A 21,199-nucleotide genomic window follows, 5' to 3' on the forward strand; every position below is an offset into this window, starting at 1 on the left:
TTTTGTGGTAGCCATGTGGCTCCTTTTTCATCACCTCTTGTTACTTTTCCCTCCTTTCTTTCTTGATAAGAACATTGTCGCCTAACCAACAATTTTATACATTGCATAAATGCAAAACCATATATAATCATTGACCACTAACTAAAAAGAGAGGCCTTTTATAAAATCAATTTGATAAAGATAGAGGAAAGGACCACACATCCTTGTTTTAGAGTGATTTTAACCGAACACTGAACACTCATAAACTTTTTTCTTAGATTGGAACAATATACACGTACACTGTCTTTTTCTTTTTTGGATGAGAAATGCAGGAAATACATATGGATCTTTATTTTTTGATGAAATATTGGGATATTTTATTCTTCTTTCACCATGCTGTCATGTACTATGTTCTAATTTGTTTTTTTGTTGTCTCTAGATTAAATTTAAACATGAAACTGTCAATCAATTTGTTGGAAATTAATAATATTTAAAAGAGAATCCCGTACCGATTAAGTACTGTATGGTCTCGGTATATATTCTTCCTAACCCTAAAATAATTTTCGAAGAAAACTTTAGCATCTTTGAAGTACTATATAGTTTTTTTTTTTTAAGAAGTGAAGTACTATATATAGTTAAATACCAATAATAGCGTTACTCTTTATTTTACCTTTTTGATATTAGAATCTCTTTAATTTTTATGCTAGGTTGAGGAATCAAATATAATAAAATTATTTTGAAACTTGTTAGAACCCTTTTAAAAGTGTAAACAAAATGTTTTTCTAAATACAAATTTTTTATTTTTCTTAATAAGTGCATCAGATGCACTACTTAACATGATCCTTATTTATATTATGTAATAAACTAAATAAGTATTGTACAATGAGTCGAGAATATCATGTAGTGATTCACTGCCTGTTTATGTTAAGCGATCACAAAAATATTATTAAAACCTCGGTTACTTACGTGCCTTAGAGAAAATTATCATATGAATGTTTCATGTCTTTTGACATAAGTGAATTATTAATGTTATTGATACACAGACTTCAACATTTTGGAACAAGCTTAAATCAAGCACTCTGACCTTTTTATTGCGCTTTACATCTATTCATATGATAAAATAAAAAAAATAAAAAAAATAAAAAGGTACTCTTGTAAGAAGAAAGAAATGCTTGGAAAAGCTTTAAAAAGTCAATCTTAAATTTGCACAATTCAAATCCATCATTTCTTGTGTTTCTTTGAACTTTAATTTCATCCTTAGTTATTAATTGATTAGGGTTGGAACAATTCAGCAGGAGATTTTGGGCTAGAAAGAGAAATGAATGAGAATCTCCAACCTTGTATAGCTGTTGGAGGGAAAAGAACGAATGACTTATGATTAATATCTATTTATTTGTGTATTATAAAATTGGGTTAAATATTTTCTGGTCCTTATAAATATGTCAATCTTTTGTATTAGTCCTTCTAAAAAATTCTTCAACTTTTAGTCCTAAAAAAAAATATTCTTCTTCACTTTTGGTCCCTCTTTTAAAGTAAACCCATATGTAGAATTCATATTTTTAAATAAAATTTTGCAGAAAAAAGTATAATATTATAAGGATCTCTCCCAAAAAAATAGAATTTTTTACTAAAACATTAATTAAATATGAATTTTTATATTTTTGGCTTTGAAAAATTTATATTTAACTCATGTTTTGTTAAAAAAAAAAAATTGGAGCGATTTTTACAATATTCTATACATTTCATTAAAAAATACAAAAATTTAGTTAAAAATTGGGACCGAAAGTAGTGATTGAAAAATTTATAAGGACTAAAAGTTGAAGGAAAATTTTCGAGGGACTAAATCGAAGATATATTTTTAGGGACCCAAAACATATTTAACCTTATAAAATTTCCCAATCAAATTTTGTGTTTCCTTGAATTTGAAACTTTTATTGTATGTTTATAAATTGACGTTCAAAATCACACACTATAATTTTGTTAAAGTTAAAAGTGTAATTTTCGACAAGATTATAGTTGAGATTTTATCACTCTCATAGTAATTCCTAACATGCAGTCCTACAAAAAGTAATAAATCCACACACTAGGAGTAAGACTATCCTCCATTTATCTTTCGATTTTTCCCTTTCCTTCGAAGCTTTCTCTTTCATTCGATTACATTGCTATCTTCTTAACCTAGGAGCAAAAAAGCTAGTCACTTGGATCAAATTAAGATTTTCATATTAGAGCTTGCTAGCGAATTTATGAAAACAACATAAAAAATGAAAATAATACTAGTATATATTTACTAAGGTTTGATCGCCATAATGTACACTCTAAGAAAAGAACAAGAGTTTTAAATGTGAGTAAACCCTAAAATAAGAGTTAGTCTCCTAATTAGCTCAAATATAAAGCTGTGAAGTGTTGGAGTGAAAAGGTTTTAATTCTTTATCCAAAACAAAACAAAAAAAGGGTTTAGTTACGGTAGTTTATAAAAAGTTGCATTCAACAATAAAACAGAAAACAATTTTCAAAACGAAACATTTCTATGACAATCACACTTCAAAAGGTCATGCATATCAATGACATGTCTCCTAGATCTATGAATGTTGAGTTTATGATGATTGGTTTTGCCATTCAAAAAGACTTGGCGGCGCAGCTTGTTGCCCCTTTTGCATTCTATTCAAGTGTAAATAATGGTTTATATATATATATATATATATATATATATATATATATATATATATATATATATATATATATATATATAGGGATAGGATCAAATGACACCAAGGTGTCAAATTAAGTTTGACATCAAATCATAACCATTAATCCACTTTAATCTGACGTCTCTCATCAAATCATTAAATGCTCACATGCCTGAACAAATAATCCAAATTTTAATTTTAGAAATAATTTATTCCTTCTTTTCTTGATTAATTAATTACTTACCGTTTTCATTATATTTTGCCATTTGATTTCTCCTACTAATTTTTTTTGGAGATTCTATTTTTTACTAATCTTTGTATCGGGTGTTCTAGCATTTGTGTTTTGCTTTCGCTTAATAGCATATGTTCTTTTTAATTTTTTTGGTGCAGTCGTTCAATAATTATCTGTGGTGCTCTTTATAAATCAATTTCTTTGGGTTCATCTAAGAAAAATAAAAATAAAAAAGGTTTCTAAAAAAAACAAGGATGACGGGGAATAGTGCAAATAAATCATAATAATACCATAGAGAATTTTTGGTAAATAATTAATCAAGAGAAGAAAGAAAAATTGTTTCTAAAATTAAAATTTGGATCATTTGATCAAGCATGTGAGCATTTAATGAATTGATGATAGACGTTTGATTAAAGTTGAATTAATGGTTATGATTTGGTGTCAAATTTAATTTGACATCATGGTGTCATTTGATCCTATCCCATATATATATATATATATTTGAAATTAAAAAAATATGTAGGAGTATACTGCTTGGCCCTAAAAATTTATTGCCCTTCCCTCAATGTTATATAGGTATATTTTATAAATCTTTTAAGAAAAAATTATGTGAAGTGTTAAGTGGAATGAGGCGTGGCTCATATGATTAAGCCGCGTGGACATGGTGACCCAAAAAACTGAATGGTGAATGGCCCATTCAAGTGGAAATCTAAGCAAACAAATTAAATGTAAAGGCAAAAGATTAAGAAGAGGTTTGTGTGTTTTTTTGTATTTTGGTGATTTGATTTGCATTCCACATCGGATATACTATATAATATATGGATACACAGCTATCGTTGCACTTACTAAAAGTTTAACAGATATTATGTGCTACTCGATCGGTTTCTTTCTAGTTGTGTATTAAGATTATTTATTTATTGTTCTAGAACGCAACTTTAGGAACCTTGCTCGCAATGTGTTGTGTTCAAGCCCGGGGTATTATTCCTGGTTTGGATCCGACTTATCTAAAATGAGAAAATTAAAGGTAGATATTATAAATACATTATAATAAATAATGATGAGTTTGTAATAATAATAATCGTTGATTTTCTCATTTTACAATTTCTTTATTAGGGCCTTAATGTAAGGTAGGATCCGCACATGATTTCAACAAACATAACTCCAATATTTTTAGGTGATTGGTCCTTTTTTAAACTATTGCCACCTCTTGAAATCATGTGCAGATCCTACCTTACATTAAGGCCCTACAACTGGGTCGAGTTATGTTCGTTGAACCAAATACCATATATGGGTTTAGTTCAAATCATGCATCTTTGAACCTAGTCGAACACTAAAGACCATGACCCGAGTAATGAGAGAGTGGCCGAGTCTCTTTTGTTACAATATATAAATGTTGTTTCTTTACCCTAATTTCTTATAAAACTTGTAACTAGTAGTTATTATCATACTCTTTTCACTTTTCCTTGTAATAAATAATTAATAATATTATGATAAAATATTAATTAATAATAGGTTGAGCTTTGAAAATAAAAGAAAGAAAATAATTTTACAAAAACTACAGCTAAGGAAAGGAGGGAGTACGTGTAGATAGGCCAATGGAACTTTCGTTTGCTTTTTGAGTTAAGATAAAATAAAAACAAAAGCGAGTTGTGGTGTGCGGAGAAAGAGAGTCCATTATTCATGCATTCATTCCTAAAAGTTTGTTTGCATCATGTTCTTGTCCTCACGTCTTTCTTTTTTCTTTACAGGTTTGTCTTCATGTTTTGTCCGTACACCATTTGGCTTTTTTCTAACAAAAATATAGTAGTTATTTTCTTACAACTCATAATTATTTTATTCAATTTTGATTTTCTTGCCATGGGAACCATTAACATTAAAAATGAGCATAGGTAGAGTGGTCCAATCTGTATGGGGTTCTTCTCTCCCATGTCTTTCATATTAGGGGATTTATTTGAGGTCTAGTCTATGAACCGATGATTTTCAAACATTTGAGTCAAGAGATTTATATATTTAATATACTAATGATTTGAGGGAAGATGTAGCATTCGTAGTTGACCTTAATTTACATTTATACTTTCTTTAACCTTCATGATCCAACAGTAATACCAAAGCTGATGATTTGATTACATGCGATCGACTCTTGGTGTATTGGAAGTTTTCTTAATAATGGTGGTTAAAAGGTGTGTCATGTCGTTGCATGTGAGTTAAAGATGGTGCAAATGTAGGTGGATAAAAATCTTTCACTTGAGGAGGAGCATATAGAAAATTGTTGATGTATATTAAGTCTGAGGAAGAGTCTCGCTTAGATTAAAAAGTAGATGTTGAGCAACATATGAAAGTCACTACAAAAAAACTTGGATTTTCTGAGGAACAAATATCTTGAGAAACGCCTGAAATATCCTTAGAAAATGAGTTTTTTGAGGAACTTGGTTGATTGGAAAAACAATTTCCGATGAGCCTTTCTTTAAAGAAACTTCGTTTTCTAAGGAATTGCTTGCACAAAAAGTTAACTGCGGAATGTACTGGCACATGATTTAATTGACATTCATGAGGAACATTTTATCGGAAATGTGCACCAAAATTATTCATATCCTCTGGTCTGAGGGGCATGGCTGAGATCAACAAAATATAGTGATAAATGAAGCAATGACTAAAATTACAAACATACACTAACTAATTACACAATTACTAAAATTTAAATTATTAAGATTTAAGTTTATAATAATAGATTTAAATATGTCAAAAGTTAATATAGATTAATAAACTTAAAATGAAAAATTTAACAAATTTATAATTTTGATTCAAAGTACAATAAGTAAAAAAATATTCATATTTATCTTAATAGATTGATCTGATAGACCTAAAATATTTTTATTATGGCATGTGGTTTAACCTTTTTAGTTAAATAAACTTATAAAAATATCATAATCTTCTTTATTTCCACCCTTGATATTAAGTTGGCACCTGACTCTAAATACCACCTATTTGAAAGAGTGTTTATTTGGTATGCCCTCCTTGGTGGCGCAACGTGAGCACCTATTTGGTACTAAACGTCCTATATAGAGGTGGTCTCTTCCTTATGACAAATTAATGTAGATTAGTAATCTTAAATTGAAAAATTTAACAAATTTATAATTTTGATTGAAAGTACAAAATTTAATACAATTAACAATAGTAAAAAAAATATTCATATTTATCTAAATAGGTTGACCTGATAGAGCTAAAATGTTTTTGTTATGGCACGTGGTTTAAACTGTTTAGTTAAATAAACTTACAAAAATATTATAATCTTCTTTGTTTAAAATAAAACTTGGGTTTGACGTAGGCTAAGACTGTGTTTGGTAACATAAAAAAGCTAGCTTATAGCTTGTTGGATTAGCTTATAAGCTCGTTAGACGAAAACGTTGCGTGTTTGGTAACAAGCTTTTTTCATGAGCTTATAGCGTTTTTTGAAAAGCTATTTCAAATAGTTTTTTAGCTTATAGCTGGTAGCTTTTTATATTTTCTTCCAACTTTAACCCTATTAATTTAAATTAATTATTTTTTTAATTAAACAATTACTCATGTTCATCTTTATAACCGCCCCATTTTGTCCCTTAAAAAAAATGCCATGTTGTTTTTTTTTTTAAGGAGCAATTTATATATATATATATATATATATATATATATATATATATATATATATATATATATATATATATATATATATCTGTGTGTGTGTGTGTGTGTGTGTGTATTTTTTTAAGGAAATGTTTTATATTTTGCTATAACTTACCTGCCGTACAACACACAAAAAATAACTAGCCTATTTTTTCTTTAAAGAAAAAAATAATTAGTCTATTGTACGTTGTAAAATTTTATATATTTTATCTCACATTCCACGTTTCTCTTATTTTTGGGATTCATAAAGCAGAGATTAAAATTGTCGGTGAATATTTTTTTAGGATTAAAGGTTGAAGAATTTTTTTATGGAGACTAAGACCAAAAGTTTGAATATTTATAGGGACCAAAAACATATTTAACTATAATTAAAAATATTAAAAATAAATACACAAAAAAAATGCGTGTCTATATGTATATTAAAAAAAAAAAAACATGTCCTTTTATGTCATTTTATACTTATCAGCCACTTCAACAACTAATTTTACCAAACACATTATTTTTAATAAGCAAGCTTTTCAGCTATAAGCTATCAGCTATCAGTCATCAGCTACCAGCTAGCTTTTCAGCTATCAGCTAGCTTATAGCTTATTTTTACTTTACCAAACAAAGCCCAACTAAACCAAGACTGATGTAGGTCGAATGTCTGGTCTATTTCCACCCCTAATATTAAGTTGGCACCGGACTCTAGATACCACCTATTTGGAAGAGTGTTTATTTGATGTGCCCTCCTTGGTGGCGCAACGGGAGTTCCTGTTTGGTACCTATAGAGGTGATCTTTCTTGTGACAAATATTATGTTCATAAATAATGATATTTTTAAACAAAAGCATGAAGAATATATTTATCAAATAAAATGAACCGAAGCTACGTATATGTCATCAAAGATGTTTGAGACATAAAACAATTACTAAAAACAAAATAAACCAATGATCTGATAGATAAAGAAACATCATCGTCATTGCCGTCACTGTCTCTATATATCTTTATTGAAAACTTGAACGTACAAATTCAAAACAAATAAAAAAGAGACATTTATGTTATAAAAGATCATTCATATTGCTGAATGAAGATTCAATGGTAGTCATGATCATCTCAAGCCACTCAAACATAAAGTAATATTGCTTGAATACGTCCAAAATTAACATATTTTTTGACGTCATTAATTATGGAAAGGTGGCGGAGGCATGTTGGCCTCTCTACAGGCTTGAAAAAGAGTAGCATGGTAGTAGTAAAGAAGAAAGCCATGGCAAAATTGTTTGTCTTTCTTTTTTATCAGTTTTAGAGAGGATCACTGTGTAATGATATTAGTGGAGAAACAATTGTTTAGCAAATTAAAGCATAATAGCTCACACAAGGCAAGAAAAGTCAGCATTTACATAGAGCAAATTGTGGATTAAAACTACATGACACAGCATTTACATAAATCAATAACTTCTCATTACACACTGCTACTGCTGAGAGGAAGAGGAAGAAGGCAGCCAATTAAAGTCTCTTTTTCTTCTTCTCTTTCACAACATTTAATGGGGAGTGAGTAAGAGATGTTAGCACAATTAATTTAATAAGGATGGGGAATTACATTCATGCCCATAGATTTAATCATTAATTTTTTGTTTACAAGATTTAATTAGGAGTATATTTTAATGTAAAGAAAACAGAAAAAAGGGTTTTTTGGTCTTAACCAAAAGGGCATGTCTCGCTAATTAAGAGGAGTACACTATTTTATTGGATGAAATCTAGAAGTGGTGAGATTCACGTGAATTTTACTCAACATAGAAAAGTGAATATTATAAAGAAAGTATTCCTAACATTTCTCGTCTTGCTAAAATAGACTTTCATATAAAGGAGTGAGATTGCACCCAAAAATAAAATGGTCTATATTTTAACATACCCCATTTATAATATATATATATATATATATATATATATATATATGGTCTAAAATGTATCATATTTTGTGGTCTAAAATATAAACAAAAATTAAATAATTCAATCCATTTAAGTTTAATAGTTTACTCTTTTATTTTGTTTTTTATCCGGGCCTTTCTCAATATTTAAAAAAAAAAGTACATTTCATATTTTTTTAGCTTTAGTTTGGTCATTTAGCTTTTCAAATTTTCAATTAGGCTTTTTTTTTTCAAATGTGGTCCCTCTTTCATTTTTATGTTTCGAATTCCTTATTTTGTAAAAGTTATATCAACAGAGTTCTTTTGCTTCAAAATGGTCTTTATCAATACGGGGTGACACATTTGACAATAATCAGACCTCTTCAACACATGAACATGAATTTAATTTTTGGGTTTGGTGCGTATGAAATAATACTTGTTGGGAGATATGAGTATCTTAAGTGAATATTTGTACAATGAAATATTCGTATCTAGCTCTCGGTTGGGGAATATTCCTGAAATATTTAAATAAATTTATATTTTAGTTTGAGTTTTAAACGAAACATTTAAATAATTTTAATTAATTCAATTTTTGAAATTTTAATAGGCTATGAAAATTTGAGGGTTTTAAGTTTTAATTTAAGGAGGTATATCTAGTGGTGAATGATCAATGAATGATGTATTTGTACTAATTTTCTGGTCCTGTTACAATAGAGATTCTCTTTCTATTTTTTATGAGATGTAGAGATTCTCTTGTAGAATATAAGGTTTTAAAATTGAAAAGTCGGCACTAGGATCTTCTCCAGCAATAAATAACTTCTGCTTTCTTTATTTCTTTGAATCAATGCTGGCATTGAAGAATAAGTGGGGAGATATATATCATAATGTTCGTGATCTAATCTAATCTAATGTTTAGAACACTAATAAACAGTTTATGCATTTGTGGGTTAGGCAAACTATATTACTGGTAGATTTCAGTTGTTTATTGAAGTGAGGTTGATAATGATATAAGCCATTTTTACAGTGATCAATTATAACTTCTAAAAAAAATGTAGCCAATTATAAGCTCAAAACCTACAAATTATTTCAAGTATTTCATAACAAGTGAACTAATTTAAAAAAGTACTTTTTAACATAAGGTGGAAAGATTCTCTTATCAAATGAGAAACTGCTCCAAATCTAAAAATTATTTCCTTTATTCCATAAACCTTCTCTTATTATTCTTTGTAGGGATGGGAATGGTTCAGTTCGGGATGAAAACTGAACCAAATTAAACTGAATTGTTTGATAAATTTAAAATAACTGAACTAAACCGTTTGCATTTCGAACTGAACTGAACTGTTCTAAACTAAACTGAACTGAACTGTTTCGAACTGAACCGAACTATTTCTAATCGAGTTGAATTGTTTTGAACTGAACTGTTTCAGTTCAATTTCATAATTGTTTGTAATAGTTCAGTTCAATTTTTTTGGCCTATGACCTATCATAGGCCGTTTTTCTTGGCATGGTCTGACCTATGTAAAAGTCTGGACTGACCTAAAAGCCTGCTTCCAGACCTACTTTACATTAAGGCCATCGGATAGTTCATTTGGCCTACTAAATAGGTTAAATAGGCCTTAAAGCCTACTTAAAATCCTATTTCACTACAAGTAAATTTTAACTAGATTAAAGTCTTCTTATAAGCCTATAACAACAAAGCCTATTAAGGGACTAATAGATAGAGAAAAATGTGTTTATATTTTTAATGTATGCAATTATTTTAATATAAAAAAAACCATTTTTTTTAATAAATAAGTATTAATAGGTCGGCCGATTAGGTTTGACAGACTTTTCTAGAAGCCTAAGCCTAACCTATTTAACTAAACAGGCTTTCTAAAAAGGCTAAGCCTAGGCTTGTCTACTAAATAGACCAGACCAAAACAGGTCAGGTCGTAGGCCCCTGTAAGCCGGCCTAGCCTATTCCCAACCCTATGTATGGGGTTCTTTCTCTCCCATGTCTTTCATATTAGGGGATTTTTTGAGGTTTAGTCTATATGAAGCGATAGATTTCAAACATTTGAGTCTGTATTGGATATGAAAAAAATGGTATTCGACAAAATATAAGCGAGGAGATTTATATATTTAATATACTAATGATTAGTGAAGATGTACTATTCAAGTCATTTTTATGGTTGATTTTAATTTACTGTTAAACTTTCTTTAACCTTCATAATTCAACAGTGATATCAGAGTTGATGATTTGATTAAATGTGATCGACTCTTGGTATTGAAAGTTTTCTTAATAATGGTTGTAAAAAGACGTGTCATGTCATTGCATGTGTGAGTTAAAGATAGTGCAAGTGTAGGTGGATAAAAATATTTCACTTGAGGAGGAGCATATCCTATAGAGGAAAATTGTTGATGTATTAAGTATGAGGATGAGTCTCACTTGGATTGAAAAGTAGATGTTGAGCGACATATGAAAGTCACTACAAGAAAACTTGGATTTTTCGAGGAACAAATGTCTTGGGAAACACCCGAAATATCCTTAGAAAATGAGTTTTTTGAGGAACTTGGTTGATTGGAAAAATGTTGGTCGAAAACAGTGGTGGAGCCAGGATTATTACAAAGTCTGGGCAAAAAAATTTTGAAACACATTTATAGGTGTTTACATAAGAAATTGCAATAAAAAAAAAATCTAAAGAAATTGCCCAAAGGGTTTATATAAGAAATTCAGAGGAATTTACATAAGAAATTGCAAAAAAAATTAGGTCGGAGCCCGGACGCGTGCTCGGGGTTGTCGGACGGTGAAACCGCCACAGGTCGAAAAACAATTTCTGATGAACTATTCGAAGAAACTTTGTTTTCCGAAGAATTGTTTACACAAAAAGTTAGCTGCAGAATGTGTAGACTAGCACATGAATTAGAATTATCTGACATTCATGAGGAACATTTTATCGGAAATGTGCACAAAAAATATTAATTTCCTCTGGTCTTGGGGTCATGGCTGAGAATTGAGATGAACAAAATATAGTAATAAATGAAGCAATGACTAAAATTACAAACATAAACTAACTAATTACAAAATTACAAAAATTTAAATCATTAACATTTCTGTTAGTTTATAATAAAATACATTTATACATGGAAAATTAATATAGACTAATAAACTTAAATAGAAGATTCTTTCAAAAAAAAAAAAACTTAAATAGAAGATTTTAACAAATTTATAATTTTGATTCAAAGTACAAAATTTAATATAATTAACAATAGTAAAAAACATGTGGTTTAAACTTTTTAGTTAAATAAACTTATAAAAATGTCATAATCTTCTCTATTTAAAATAAAATCTAGGTTTGATGTAAGCTAACTAGATCAAGATCCATGTAGATCGAATGTCTGACCTATTCCCACCTGTGATATTAAGTTGGCACGTGACTCCAGATATCACCTATTTGGAAGAGTGTTTATTTGGTGTGCCCTCCTTGGTGGCGCAACGTGAACACCTGCTTGATACTAAACGTCCTGAGTACCTATGGAGGGAGTTAAGATCCTCTCCAATTCCTACATGATATAATTGCACGCATTTCTTTAATATGTGTCATTAATTGAATATTTATACACTTAAACTATATAGTAATGGACTTTACCATTTATTGTAGAAAATGGAGATGATCTCAACTTCTATAAAGGTGTTCACTTAAATAATATTTTTAAACAAAAGCTAGGGAGAATTAATCATAAACAATATATTTATCAAATGAGTGATGATACATGTACCACCTCATGTGGCAATACACCTTTTACATCCACACAAATTTCTGACACGTGGCAACTTGGACCCCACACAAATAGAAGATAAAGTGTGGTTGTGAGATGAACTTATCAAAATATCCCTAATACATGGGGTGTACAATAGGGTGTAGAAATAAATGATGTTCATGTAACATTTTTCTTATCAAATAAAGTTAACCGAAGCCTATATATATTACGTATATGTCATCAAGATATTTGAGATATAAAACAACTAAAAACAAAATAAATTAACCAAGCTGATAGATAAAGAAACATCATCCTCATTGCTCTCACTGTCTCTATCTTTATTGAAAACTTGAACGTACAAATCAAAGAGACCGCTATGTTTTTTATTTTAAACAAAAAAAAAGAGAGATTTATGTTAGAAAGATTCATATTGCTGCTTGAAGATTCAATGGAAGTCATGATCATTTCAAGCCACTCAAACATAAAGTAATATTGCTTGCATACGTCCAAAATTAACATATTTTTTGACATCATTATATATGGAAGGTGGAGGACAATGTGGCGGAGGCTTGTTGGCCTCTACAGGCTTGAAAACAAGTAGTATAGAACCAGTGATTTTCCCTCCCCATAGCAAGTGATTGTTTGTCTCTCATTTTCATCATTTTTAGAGTGAAAGAGGGTCACTGGTACTGCCGAGAGGAGGAGGAAGAAGGCACCTAATTAAAGTCTCTTTTTCTTCTTCTCTTTAATTCAACACATTTAATGGGGAGTAAGAAAGATGTTAGTACAACTAATAAGGATGGGGAGTTACATTCATGCCCATAGATCTATCCATTATTTATTTTATTTTTTTAAAGATTTAATTATCTTTTAATGTAAAGAAAACATAAAAAAATGGGTATTTTCTCTAAACCAAAAGGTGTATCTTGTTTTTTTTTTTTTTAATGGTAAAATTTATTTAAAACTCGATCCCTGCTCAAGACGAATAGAGACCGGTAAACCAGAGACTACAAATGTGCCGTATATAGGCGGAAAACTCAAAATAAACACCAATAAAGACACAAAATACACACGTCACCTACCTAAGACCTGCCTTCAACACCCAATGAACCCCACAACCACAAACACCAATACCACCGCCTAAAACAAACTCCATCGTGAACAACCACCAAAAACGAAATCTATAAGCACCCATCGCCGCTACTCGCTCCAGAAAAAACACCTCTCACAATCAAACATCCTCTTCACTTGCCCTGGTTAAGCCACACCCAAAAAGTTATATTCCAACACTCCATTGGTTTCCACCACCTCTCTACCCCCTCGGTCCATCGAAGAAAAAACACCATAATAGACCAAAGTAAACTTGGATCCAAGAATTGACTTTCAATCTCAAATCAAAAGCGACCGGTCCACCAGACTCTATAACGAAATCAATAAGGTACCCCTCATCCCCGATCCACCGAAGAAGACACCATAACCAACCGAACCACTTGCAACTAAACACTAGCTCCAGATCTCTAAGCAAAAATAATCAGCCCCCCAGATTGTAAAGCACAAATTTTTCGCGAGCACAAATTCCTTTAAAAAAATAGTACGGTTAAATTTATGTTTACTCTTTTATTTTGCTTTTATACATGTATTTCTCATTATTATTATTATTATTATTTAAAAAAAAAACACATTTTTATCCATTATCATATTTTTTTAGCTTTAGTTTGGTCATTTAGCTTTTCAAATTTTCAACTAGGTCTTTTTTTTTGTCCAAAATGTGGTCCCTCTTTTAGTTTTTATGTTTTGAATTCCTTATTTTGCAAAAGCTATATTAATATGGTTGTTTTGTTTCAAAATGGTCTTTATCGACCTCTTCAAGAAAAGAAAAAATGGTCTTTATCGATATGGTGTGACACATTTGGCAGAATCAGACCTCTTCAGCATAGGAACATGAATTTGATTCTTGGTTGCGGTGCGTATGAAATAATACTTGTTGGGAGATATCAATCTTTTAAGTGAATATTCCTACCTTGAAGGATTCATCTCTAGCTTATGATTGGGAGATATTCGTGAAATATTTAAATAAATTTATATTTTAGTTTTTGAGTTTTAAATAAAACATTTAAACAAATTTAATTAATTCAATTTTTGAATTTTTTAATAGGCTATGAAAATTTGAGTGTTTCAAGTTTTAATGCAGGGATATATATGTAGGGGGCATATCACTTGAAAATGGTAGGAATAAATCGTAGCCGTCGGATTAAAAGCAAAGGTTGAGATTAAAAAATGGATTAATAAGTCATGTGCCAAACATGTGCCCAATTTCCATAGTGATATGCCCCCCTATACAGTGGTTATCAATGAATGATAGATTTGTACTAATTTTCTTGTCATGTTACAATAGAGATTCTCTTTCCTTTTTTAAGAGATGTAGAGATTCTCTTGTACGATATCATGGTTTTAAAATTGAAAAGTCGGCGCTAGAATCTTCTCCAGCAATAAATAACTTCTGCTTTCTTTATTTCTTCGGATCAATGCTGGCATTGAAGAATAAGTGGGGAGATATATATCATAATGTTCGTGATCTAATCTAATCTAATGTTTAGAACACTAATTAACGGTTTATGCGTTTGTGGGTTAGGCAAACTATATTACTAGTAGATTTCAGCTGAAATCAGGTTAATAAACGAATTTTTCAGCTATCAACTATCAGCCAACAACTATAAGATAGCTTATAACTTATTTTTAAAAAAAAGTCTATATAAGCCATTTTTATAATGATCAATTATAACTTCTCAAAAAAAAAATGTAGCCAATTATAAGCTCAAAATCTACAAATTATTTCAATTATTTTATAACAAGTGAACTAATTTAAAAAAAGTACTTTTTAACATAAGGTGGAAGATTCTCTTATCAAATGAGAAACTGCTCCAAATCTAAATATTATTTCCTTTATTCCATAAACCTTCTCTTATCATTCTTTACAAAAGTACCTTTTCAAATAAGATAAAAGGTTTTTCTCTTTTTTTTGGTGGTGGATGGGGTTTGATCCCCGGATCTTACATATATTATGCATTGTCCATACCAACTGAGCTAAGTTCACAAGAACAGATAATTAAAAGATTTTTTTTCTCTAAATCCTCTCTCAAAGCCCCAAACATAGTGTAATATTCTCTTTTAGAATTTGGAGGGGATGGGGAGAGAAAAAAGAGATTAATAGCGTAAGATCACTTTTTTTTTTTTTTTTTTTGCTGCTTTCGCACTGGTTTCCGACCCACCAAAGATGAGCGACTAATCCGGCTCGTACGTAGAGGCATGCGCACCGGCCAAGTGTTGTTCCCCTTGAGAATTGAACCCGGTATTCCCCAGATACGTCTTTGGAAGGAGCTCCTTGCCACTGGAGTCCAAACAACTTGGTTGATCACTTATTTCTTTTTGTTGATCAAGCATCGCCAATTTAGTTGGACAAAATTCAATTAGAAAAAACTTTGCAAATTTAATTAGTTTTACTTTGTCAAAACTAGAGAATAAAGAGGTCGTTGTATCGATAGCGAGAGTTGAACCTAAATCATTAAGTTATATGAATATACTTTTTTTTTTATAGACGTTGTATGAATAGACTTTTTACCAATTAAATCAACATATACCGACTTATAAATTCTAATGTTTGCCACTAATAGAATAAGATGGACACAAACATGAGTTGACATGCATTGAATTTGGTTTAAATATTGGGTCTATTTCCACTATGGCGTATATAGCTGAGTGAGCATAATTGTATATTCAGGTCCAATAAATAAATTATCTCTACTAACCGCAAAGGAACCATTTAAATCTAATATTTGGTTCCTCGTACTATAGTTCAACATTTCAATTTGACTAGAAGTTATAGTTTTAAATAAATCATAACTATATGACCATTTACAGGATCACCGGTCTACTCTACCTCAATTCACCATTTCGAACTTTATATTGAAGATTTTTCCGTACCAGCTCCTTCTACTTTATGTTGAAGCACCTAAAGGAGAATTTGGTGTCTTTTTGGTTGGTAATGGAAGCAATCATCCTTACCGTCGTAAAAAACCTAACTATATATATCACTTGTACTTGTGAAAATCAAATAATACAAATTTCGTAATCCTTTAGTTATTGGTATATATACATATCAACCACGATCAAGGTAACAGTATCAGTATCCCTTCACTCTCGGATACATAAGTTTGTGTCGGCGTTGATATGTGACACGGGTAATTGGATTTAATTCCCTCTCTCATCTGTCTGCTCTAGATCAACGACTGAGATTGTTTTACTGCGTAAAATTAACTATGTCATTTGGATAATCTTATCTAAATTCAAATGTTAAAATCAACTGCAACATGAAACCACATGAGTTAAAACTACACGTAGTTTAAAAAATAATTTCATGACATATAATTGAATATTGGTATATGTTCTGGACTGGTTCCAATTCCATCCATAAAAAACTTCACACAAATAAATTAGTGCACGTGCAGATCACACCTCCCAAGGCTTTGTTTGGAAGTTTGGAGGGGAAGGAAAGGTTTTAAGAGGTGTAAAATATAAGGAAAAATAGAGTAATCTTTCAATTTTTTTAAAAGAGTAGTTTTTTAGAGAACAATAAATTAATGCATATGATTATTATATTTTTAATTTTAAAAATATTATAACAACATAGATTAAATTTGAAGAATTCATATTAACCCTCCAAAACCCTCCTCTAATACAATTTTTTAGTTCCCCCAAATAAGGAGGATTTAGTATTATGAAAAAAAGTTAACTCCCAAAGCTCTCCCCTCCCATTTTCCTCTATTTCTTTCACTTGATCATTCTTTTTTTCCCAAATCTTCCCTTCTCTTCCCTTTCAAACTTGCAAACAAAGCCTAAGAAAATTACCACACAAAAAGGAGATCAGATGGTGATCAATAAAATGGGTCGGAAATCTCTCAACTTCCTGAGTGGTTTTCTATCCAAAACTTTTGCAAGACTCCACCATATAAGGACATGGAAAATGTTGTGTACACCTCATGTGGGTGTATATGCCATCAAAGTCAAACAAAGAGGAAATGAAATAAAAAGATAGTCATGTGATAGATGTGTGATAGAGCAATGATAAGTGAACACAAAAATATAGACACAAATACGACATCATGGATAGATTGGTAATTTCCTTTAAAATACAATGGCATAATTGAAATTCTAATTGATTTCACTCTTTTTTATTCTTTTTCAACCATCGCTGATGCTGTTCACTCACCATCATCCTAAACCCTAAACCCTAAACCCTAAACCCTAAAACAGATCTGCATCGGCGAAGGCGAGGTCTGTGAGAATCTCAGTCGCGAAAACACTGTAAAAGAGTGGTCGTCGGTGATGAGGACAGAACGGTCGCCGGTGATTAAGACAGAACGGTCGGCGGTGAATTTGGTAGATCAGTGTCGGTGAGAGAATGAGAGAAAACTGTGTTTGATTTGATAAGAGTGGAAGAGACATGTACTGGTGTGAGAGGATGAGAAAATAAACAAACAAATAAAATGTATAAGTGAACGGTTTGACCATAATCCTTTCCTTGCTGGTCTATGTTTTATCCCTAACTGGGAGCTCAATGAGATAAATATATCTTGCACCACTATTATTGTTTCTTTTTAGGTATTATCTTCTATTGTCCAAGACATCTTTTGGAGCCAGATCACAACCTTATCTAGATTTAGGCTTCTATAATTATTATGTCAATTGAATAAAAAAATCTTATTGTAATATTATACTATTTTTAAAGGTAATTTATTATCAGTCCAAACGTTTACTGGAAAAATCTACCGAAATATAAATACTGCTGTGAAGATTTTAAGTGAATTGAAGTATGGTTTTCTTCGCCGGTGTCCTTGTATTTGACAAGAGTAAATCGTTGTATCATCATCATCATCATTATTCAATGAATTGCTTGCTTATTTTGTTTTTCACTTTATTGCTTAAATGCCTTTTATAAACTATCCGAGAAAAGGTTTGAGGTGTTATACTATATTGAAAATTGCTTTTTTGACAAAGGAAAGTTTCTATTGACACAAGTAAAATACATCAATATCCCAGCGGTGGTTAACTACCGTTAGGAAAGACGCCGGCAGTTAACAGCCCCTGGCATTCCAGCGGCAGTTAACTGCCGTTACGTTCGTGATATGAACAACACAACATAGGAGTTTCCAAAACTCCATTGTTACGTTTTTTGGTTCCATAGGTGCGAATTTCACAAACCATAAGCCATTCGAAGCCAATTTCAAGCACAAAATCAAGTAAGTTTTTTGAATCCTATTGCGTTGCTATTTATGATTGATTTGATAGTTTTTTTTGGTTATATTGTGATTATAGAGGTTTATTGATTTTATGATGTTATGATAGTTTAGGTTGTTTGAATTGTTAGGTTTAGGTTAGAATTGTTTAGATTGTTAGAATTGTAGAATTGTTATGAAATTATGGTAGAATTTTTAGGATTTGATGAATTGTTGTATAATCGTTGCGATTAGCTTAGGTTTGTTATGAAATTTTGTTGTTATGAATTTGTGATAGAATTGTTACGATTAGTTACGGTATAATTTTTCGGATTAGTTTACTTTTTGATGAATTATTGTAAAAATGTTACGACATGATGTAGGTTTTGATCGCCGATTTGTTTATGTAGATATGTCTCAGAATCAGGGAAACGTTGAGTTGAACAAGAAGAAGGAGGGTGACGACAAGAAGAAAGAAATATCGCCGATGACATGGCACGAAATCACATGTGATGGATCCGTCAAAAAGAAGGATTCGAATGTGCTGGTGTATAATCATTTGAGGTTGAGGAGGAGCGGGAGGACATGCTATTTTGGTCTTCAACCAAAAGCAGGTGCCCCAGGGACTGTCGAGGACAACCCAATTGACTTGTGTGATGAGGAAGATGATTGAATGTAATGAGTTGTAATATCTAATTGTTTTGGATCTTTTTTTATGGTACATTTTTCTTGACATATTGGTACTTTGAATAAATTTGCGTTTTAAATAATTTTTATTAAAATTGTGTTTAATTTTGATTAAAGTCGCGTTTTGAATAATTGAGTATTCGAATAAAAACTAATTAAATCTAACGTGAATTCAACTAATTAAAATTGCGTAATGAATAAATAAATTCGAAAAGTGAATAAATAAGATAATTATTGTTCCATTCAAAACAAAATATATGTTATCACATTACATTGCATTACATTACATTCCGGAATGTACCTTCCAACTGCAACAATTATCTTAAAACTGAATGGGGCAAATTCAAACTTGCTAAACAGCAGGACTCCAGCATCCGATGAGCATCTTGAATGATGATATTCAAATGTCAAAAGAATGAGGTCCATTCTTTGACACTTCAATACCTTCATTTAAACCAGCCTAACAAGAATTTAATCTTTTGACAGGAACAATGGAAATGTCGGTCGAATATTGGAGACCTGCCGTTTGGCAAGTTTGAATTACCTCATTCAAAGGAAGACAATTGTTGTAGCTGGAAGGTGCATTCATTCTGTACCTAATGACGATCTTCTGGTGGAATCAGACATTTGATGATATCTTCAGTTGATCTCAGCAACGTCACCCCATATCGATCCACTGGAACATGTTGTGCTCCCAAAACATGCTCGTCATGTTTTCGTCGTTCGTTAATTCCACCCAAGTGAATGATACTCTCCCCTCATCGAGCGTTGGACGTTTATACTGAACGTGTTCCACCCTCCTTGTGTCTCTGGGGTAGACTCCTTGGTTGAATTCAGTTAGTTCATCCTTGAGACCTCTTAACGTTACACCAAGGCACCGAACCTTCAACCTCTGAGGTTCTCCGCCGTTGAATTCTGCATGAACGTCGATCCACCCGGCCATTGTTTCAAATCTACACAATTAGAAATTAAAAATAATCAATGAAAAACTCATTCAAACACTTGTAGTGAAAATTTGACATAAACCCTAAAAATCTTAAACAAACCCTAAAAAATTTATAAAATTCGAAGAAAAAAAATATAAATTTAAGAAATATAACTTCATTATAACAGGTATTCATAATATATGTTAATAGCATTTCAGATCTACAACATAACTATATTAAAAACAAATATTCAAACCCTAAAAAATTTATAAAATTCGAAAAAAAATATAAATTCAAGCAATATAACTTCATTATAACAAGTATTCATAATATATGTTAATAGCATTTCATATCTACAACATAACTATATTAAAAACAAAAATTCAAAATTTAATAATTAAACAACAACTAAAATTATAAACACATATACTAACTAAAATGTATGACAATAGCATAAATGATAACTTACTTGTGATTTAGTGGAATAAATTTTGGATGATTTGGTAGAGTTTTTTTTAGAGAGAGTGAGTGAAAATTTGAGAGAAAGATGGTGAAGATGATGGAGTGGGTGAGTGTCTGGCTACTGACTTGAATATATCACGAACACAGCGGCAGTTAACTGCCGCTGGAAGGCCAATGATTGTTAACTGTCGATGCATAGCCTAACGGCAGTTAACTGCCGCTGGAACCATTTAGGTATTTTACTTGTGTCAATTGAAACTTTTCAATGTCAGAAAAACAATTTTCTACTATATTTATGGTTCAACTAGCAAATCCACTTAAAAATCTAATACATTTCATAAATGAGAATTTCTTATAACACCCTTCATCCTTTTCTCGCGTGTCCTTTGAAAATTCGAAACGAGTATTTTTACCATTTTTAAAGTTAAAAATTGGCCATGATTCAACCGTAGTTGACTATATTTTTGAAGATTTTTAAAAATTCGGATTTTAGAATCCGAACATATTTGTTACATGCTTCGAAATCATCTTGGGACAAAAAAAATGTGAAATTTACTTTTGACACAAGAGGGGTTCTAAACATGTAAAAAAGTGTTTGGATCATAAAATCTAAATGTGTAGAAACACTTGTTTTATGTTTGGATTTTAATTTGATTGGGTAAAAATCC

The sequence above is a fragment of the Medicago truncatula genome, chromosome 7 (genome assembly GCF_003473485.1).
Source record: "Medicago truncatula cultivar Jemalong A17 chromosome 7, MtrunA17r5.0-ANR, whole genome shotgun sequence".
Classification (NCBI taxonomy): domain Eukaryota; kingdom Viridiplantae; phylum Streptophyta; class Magnoliopsida; order Fabales; family Fabaceae; genus Medicago; species Medicago truncatula.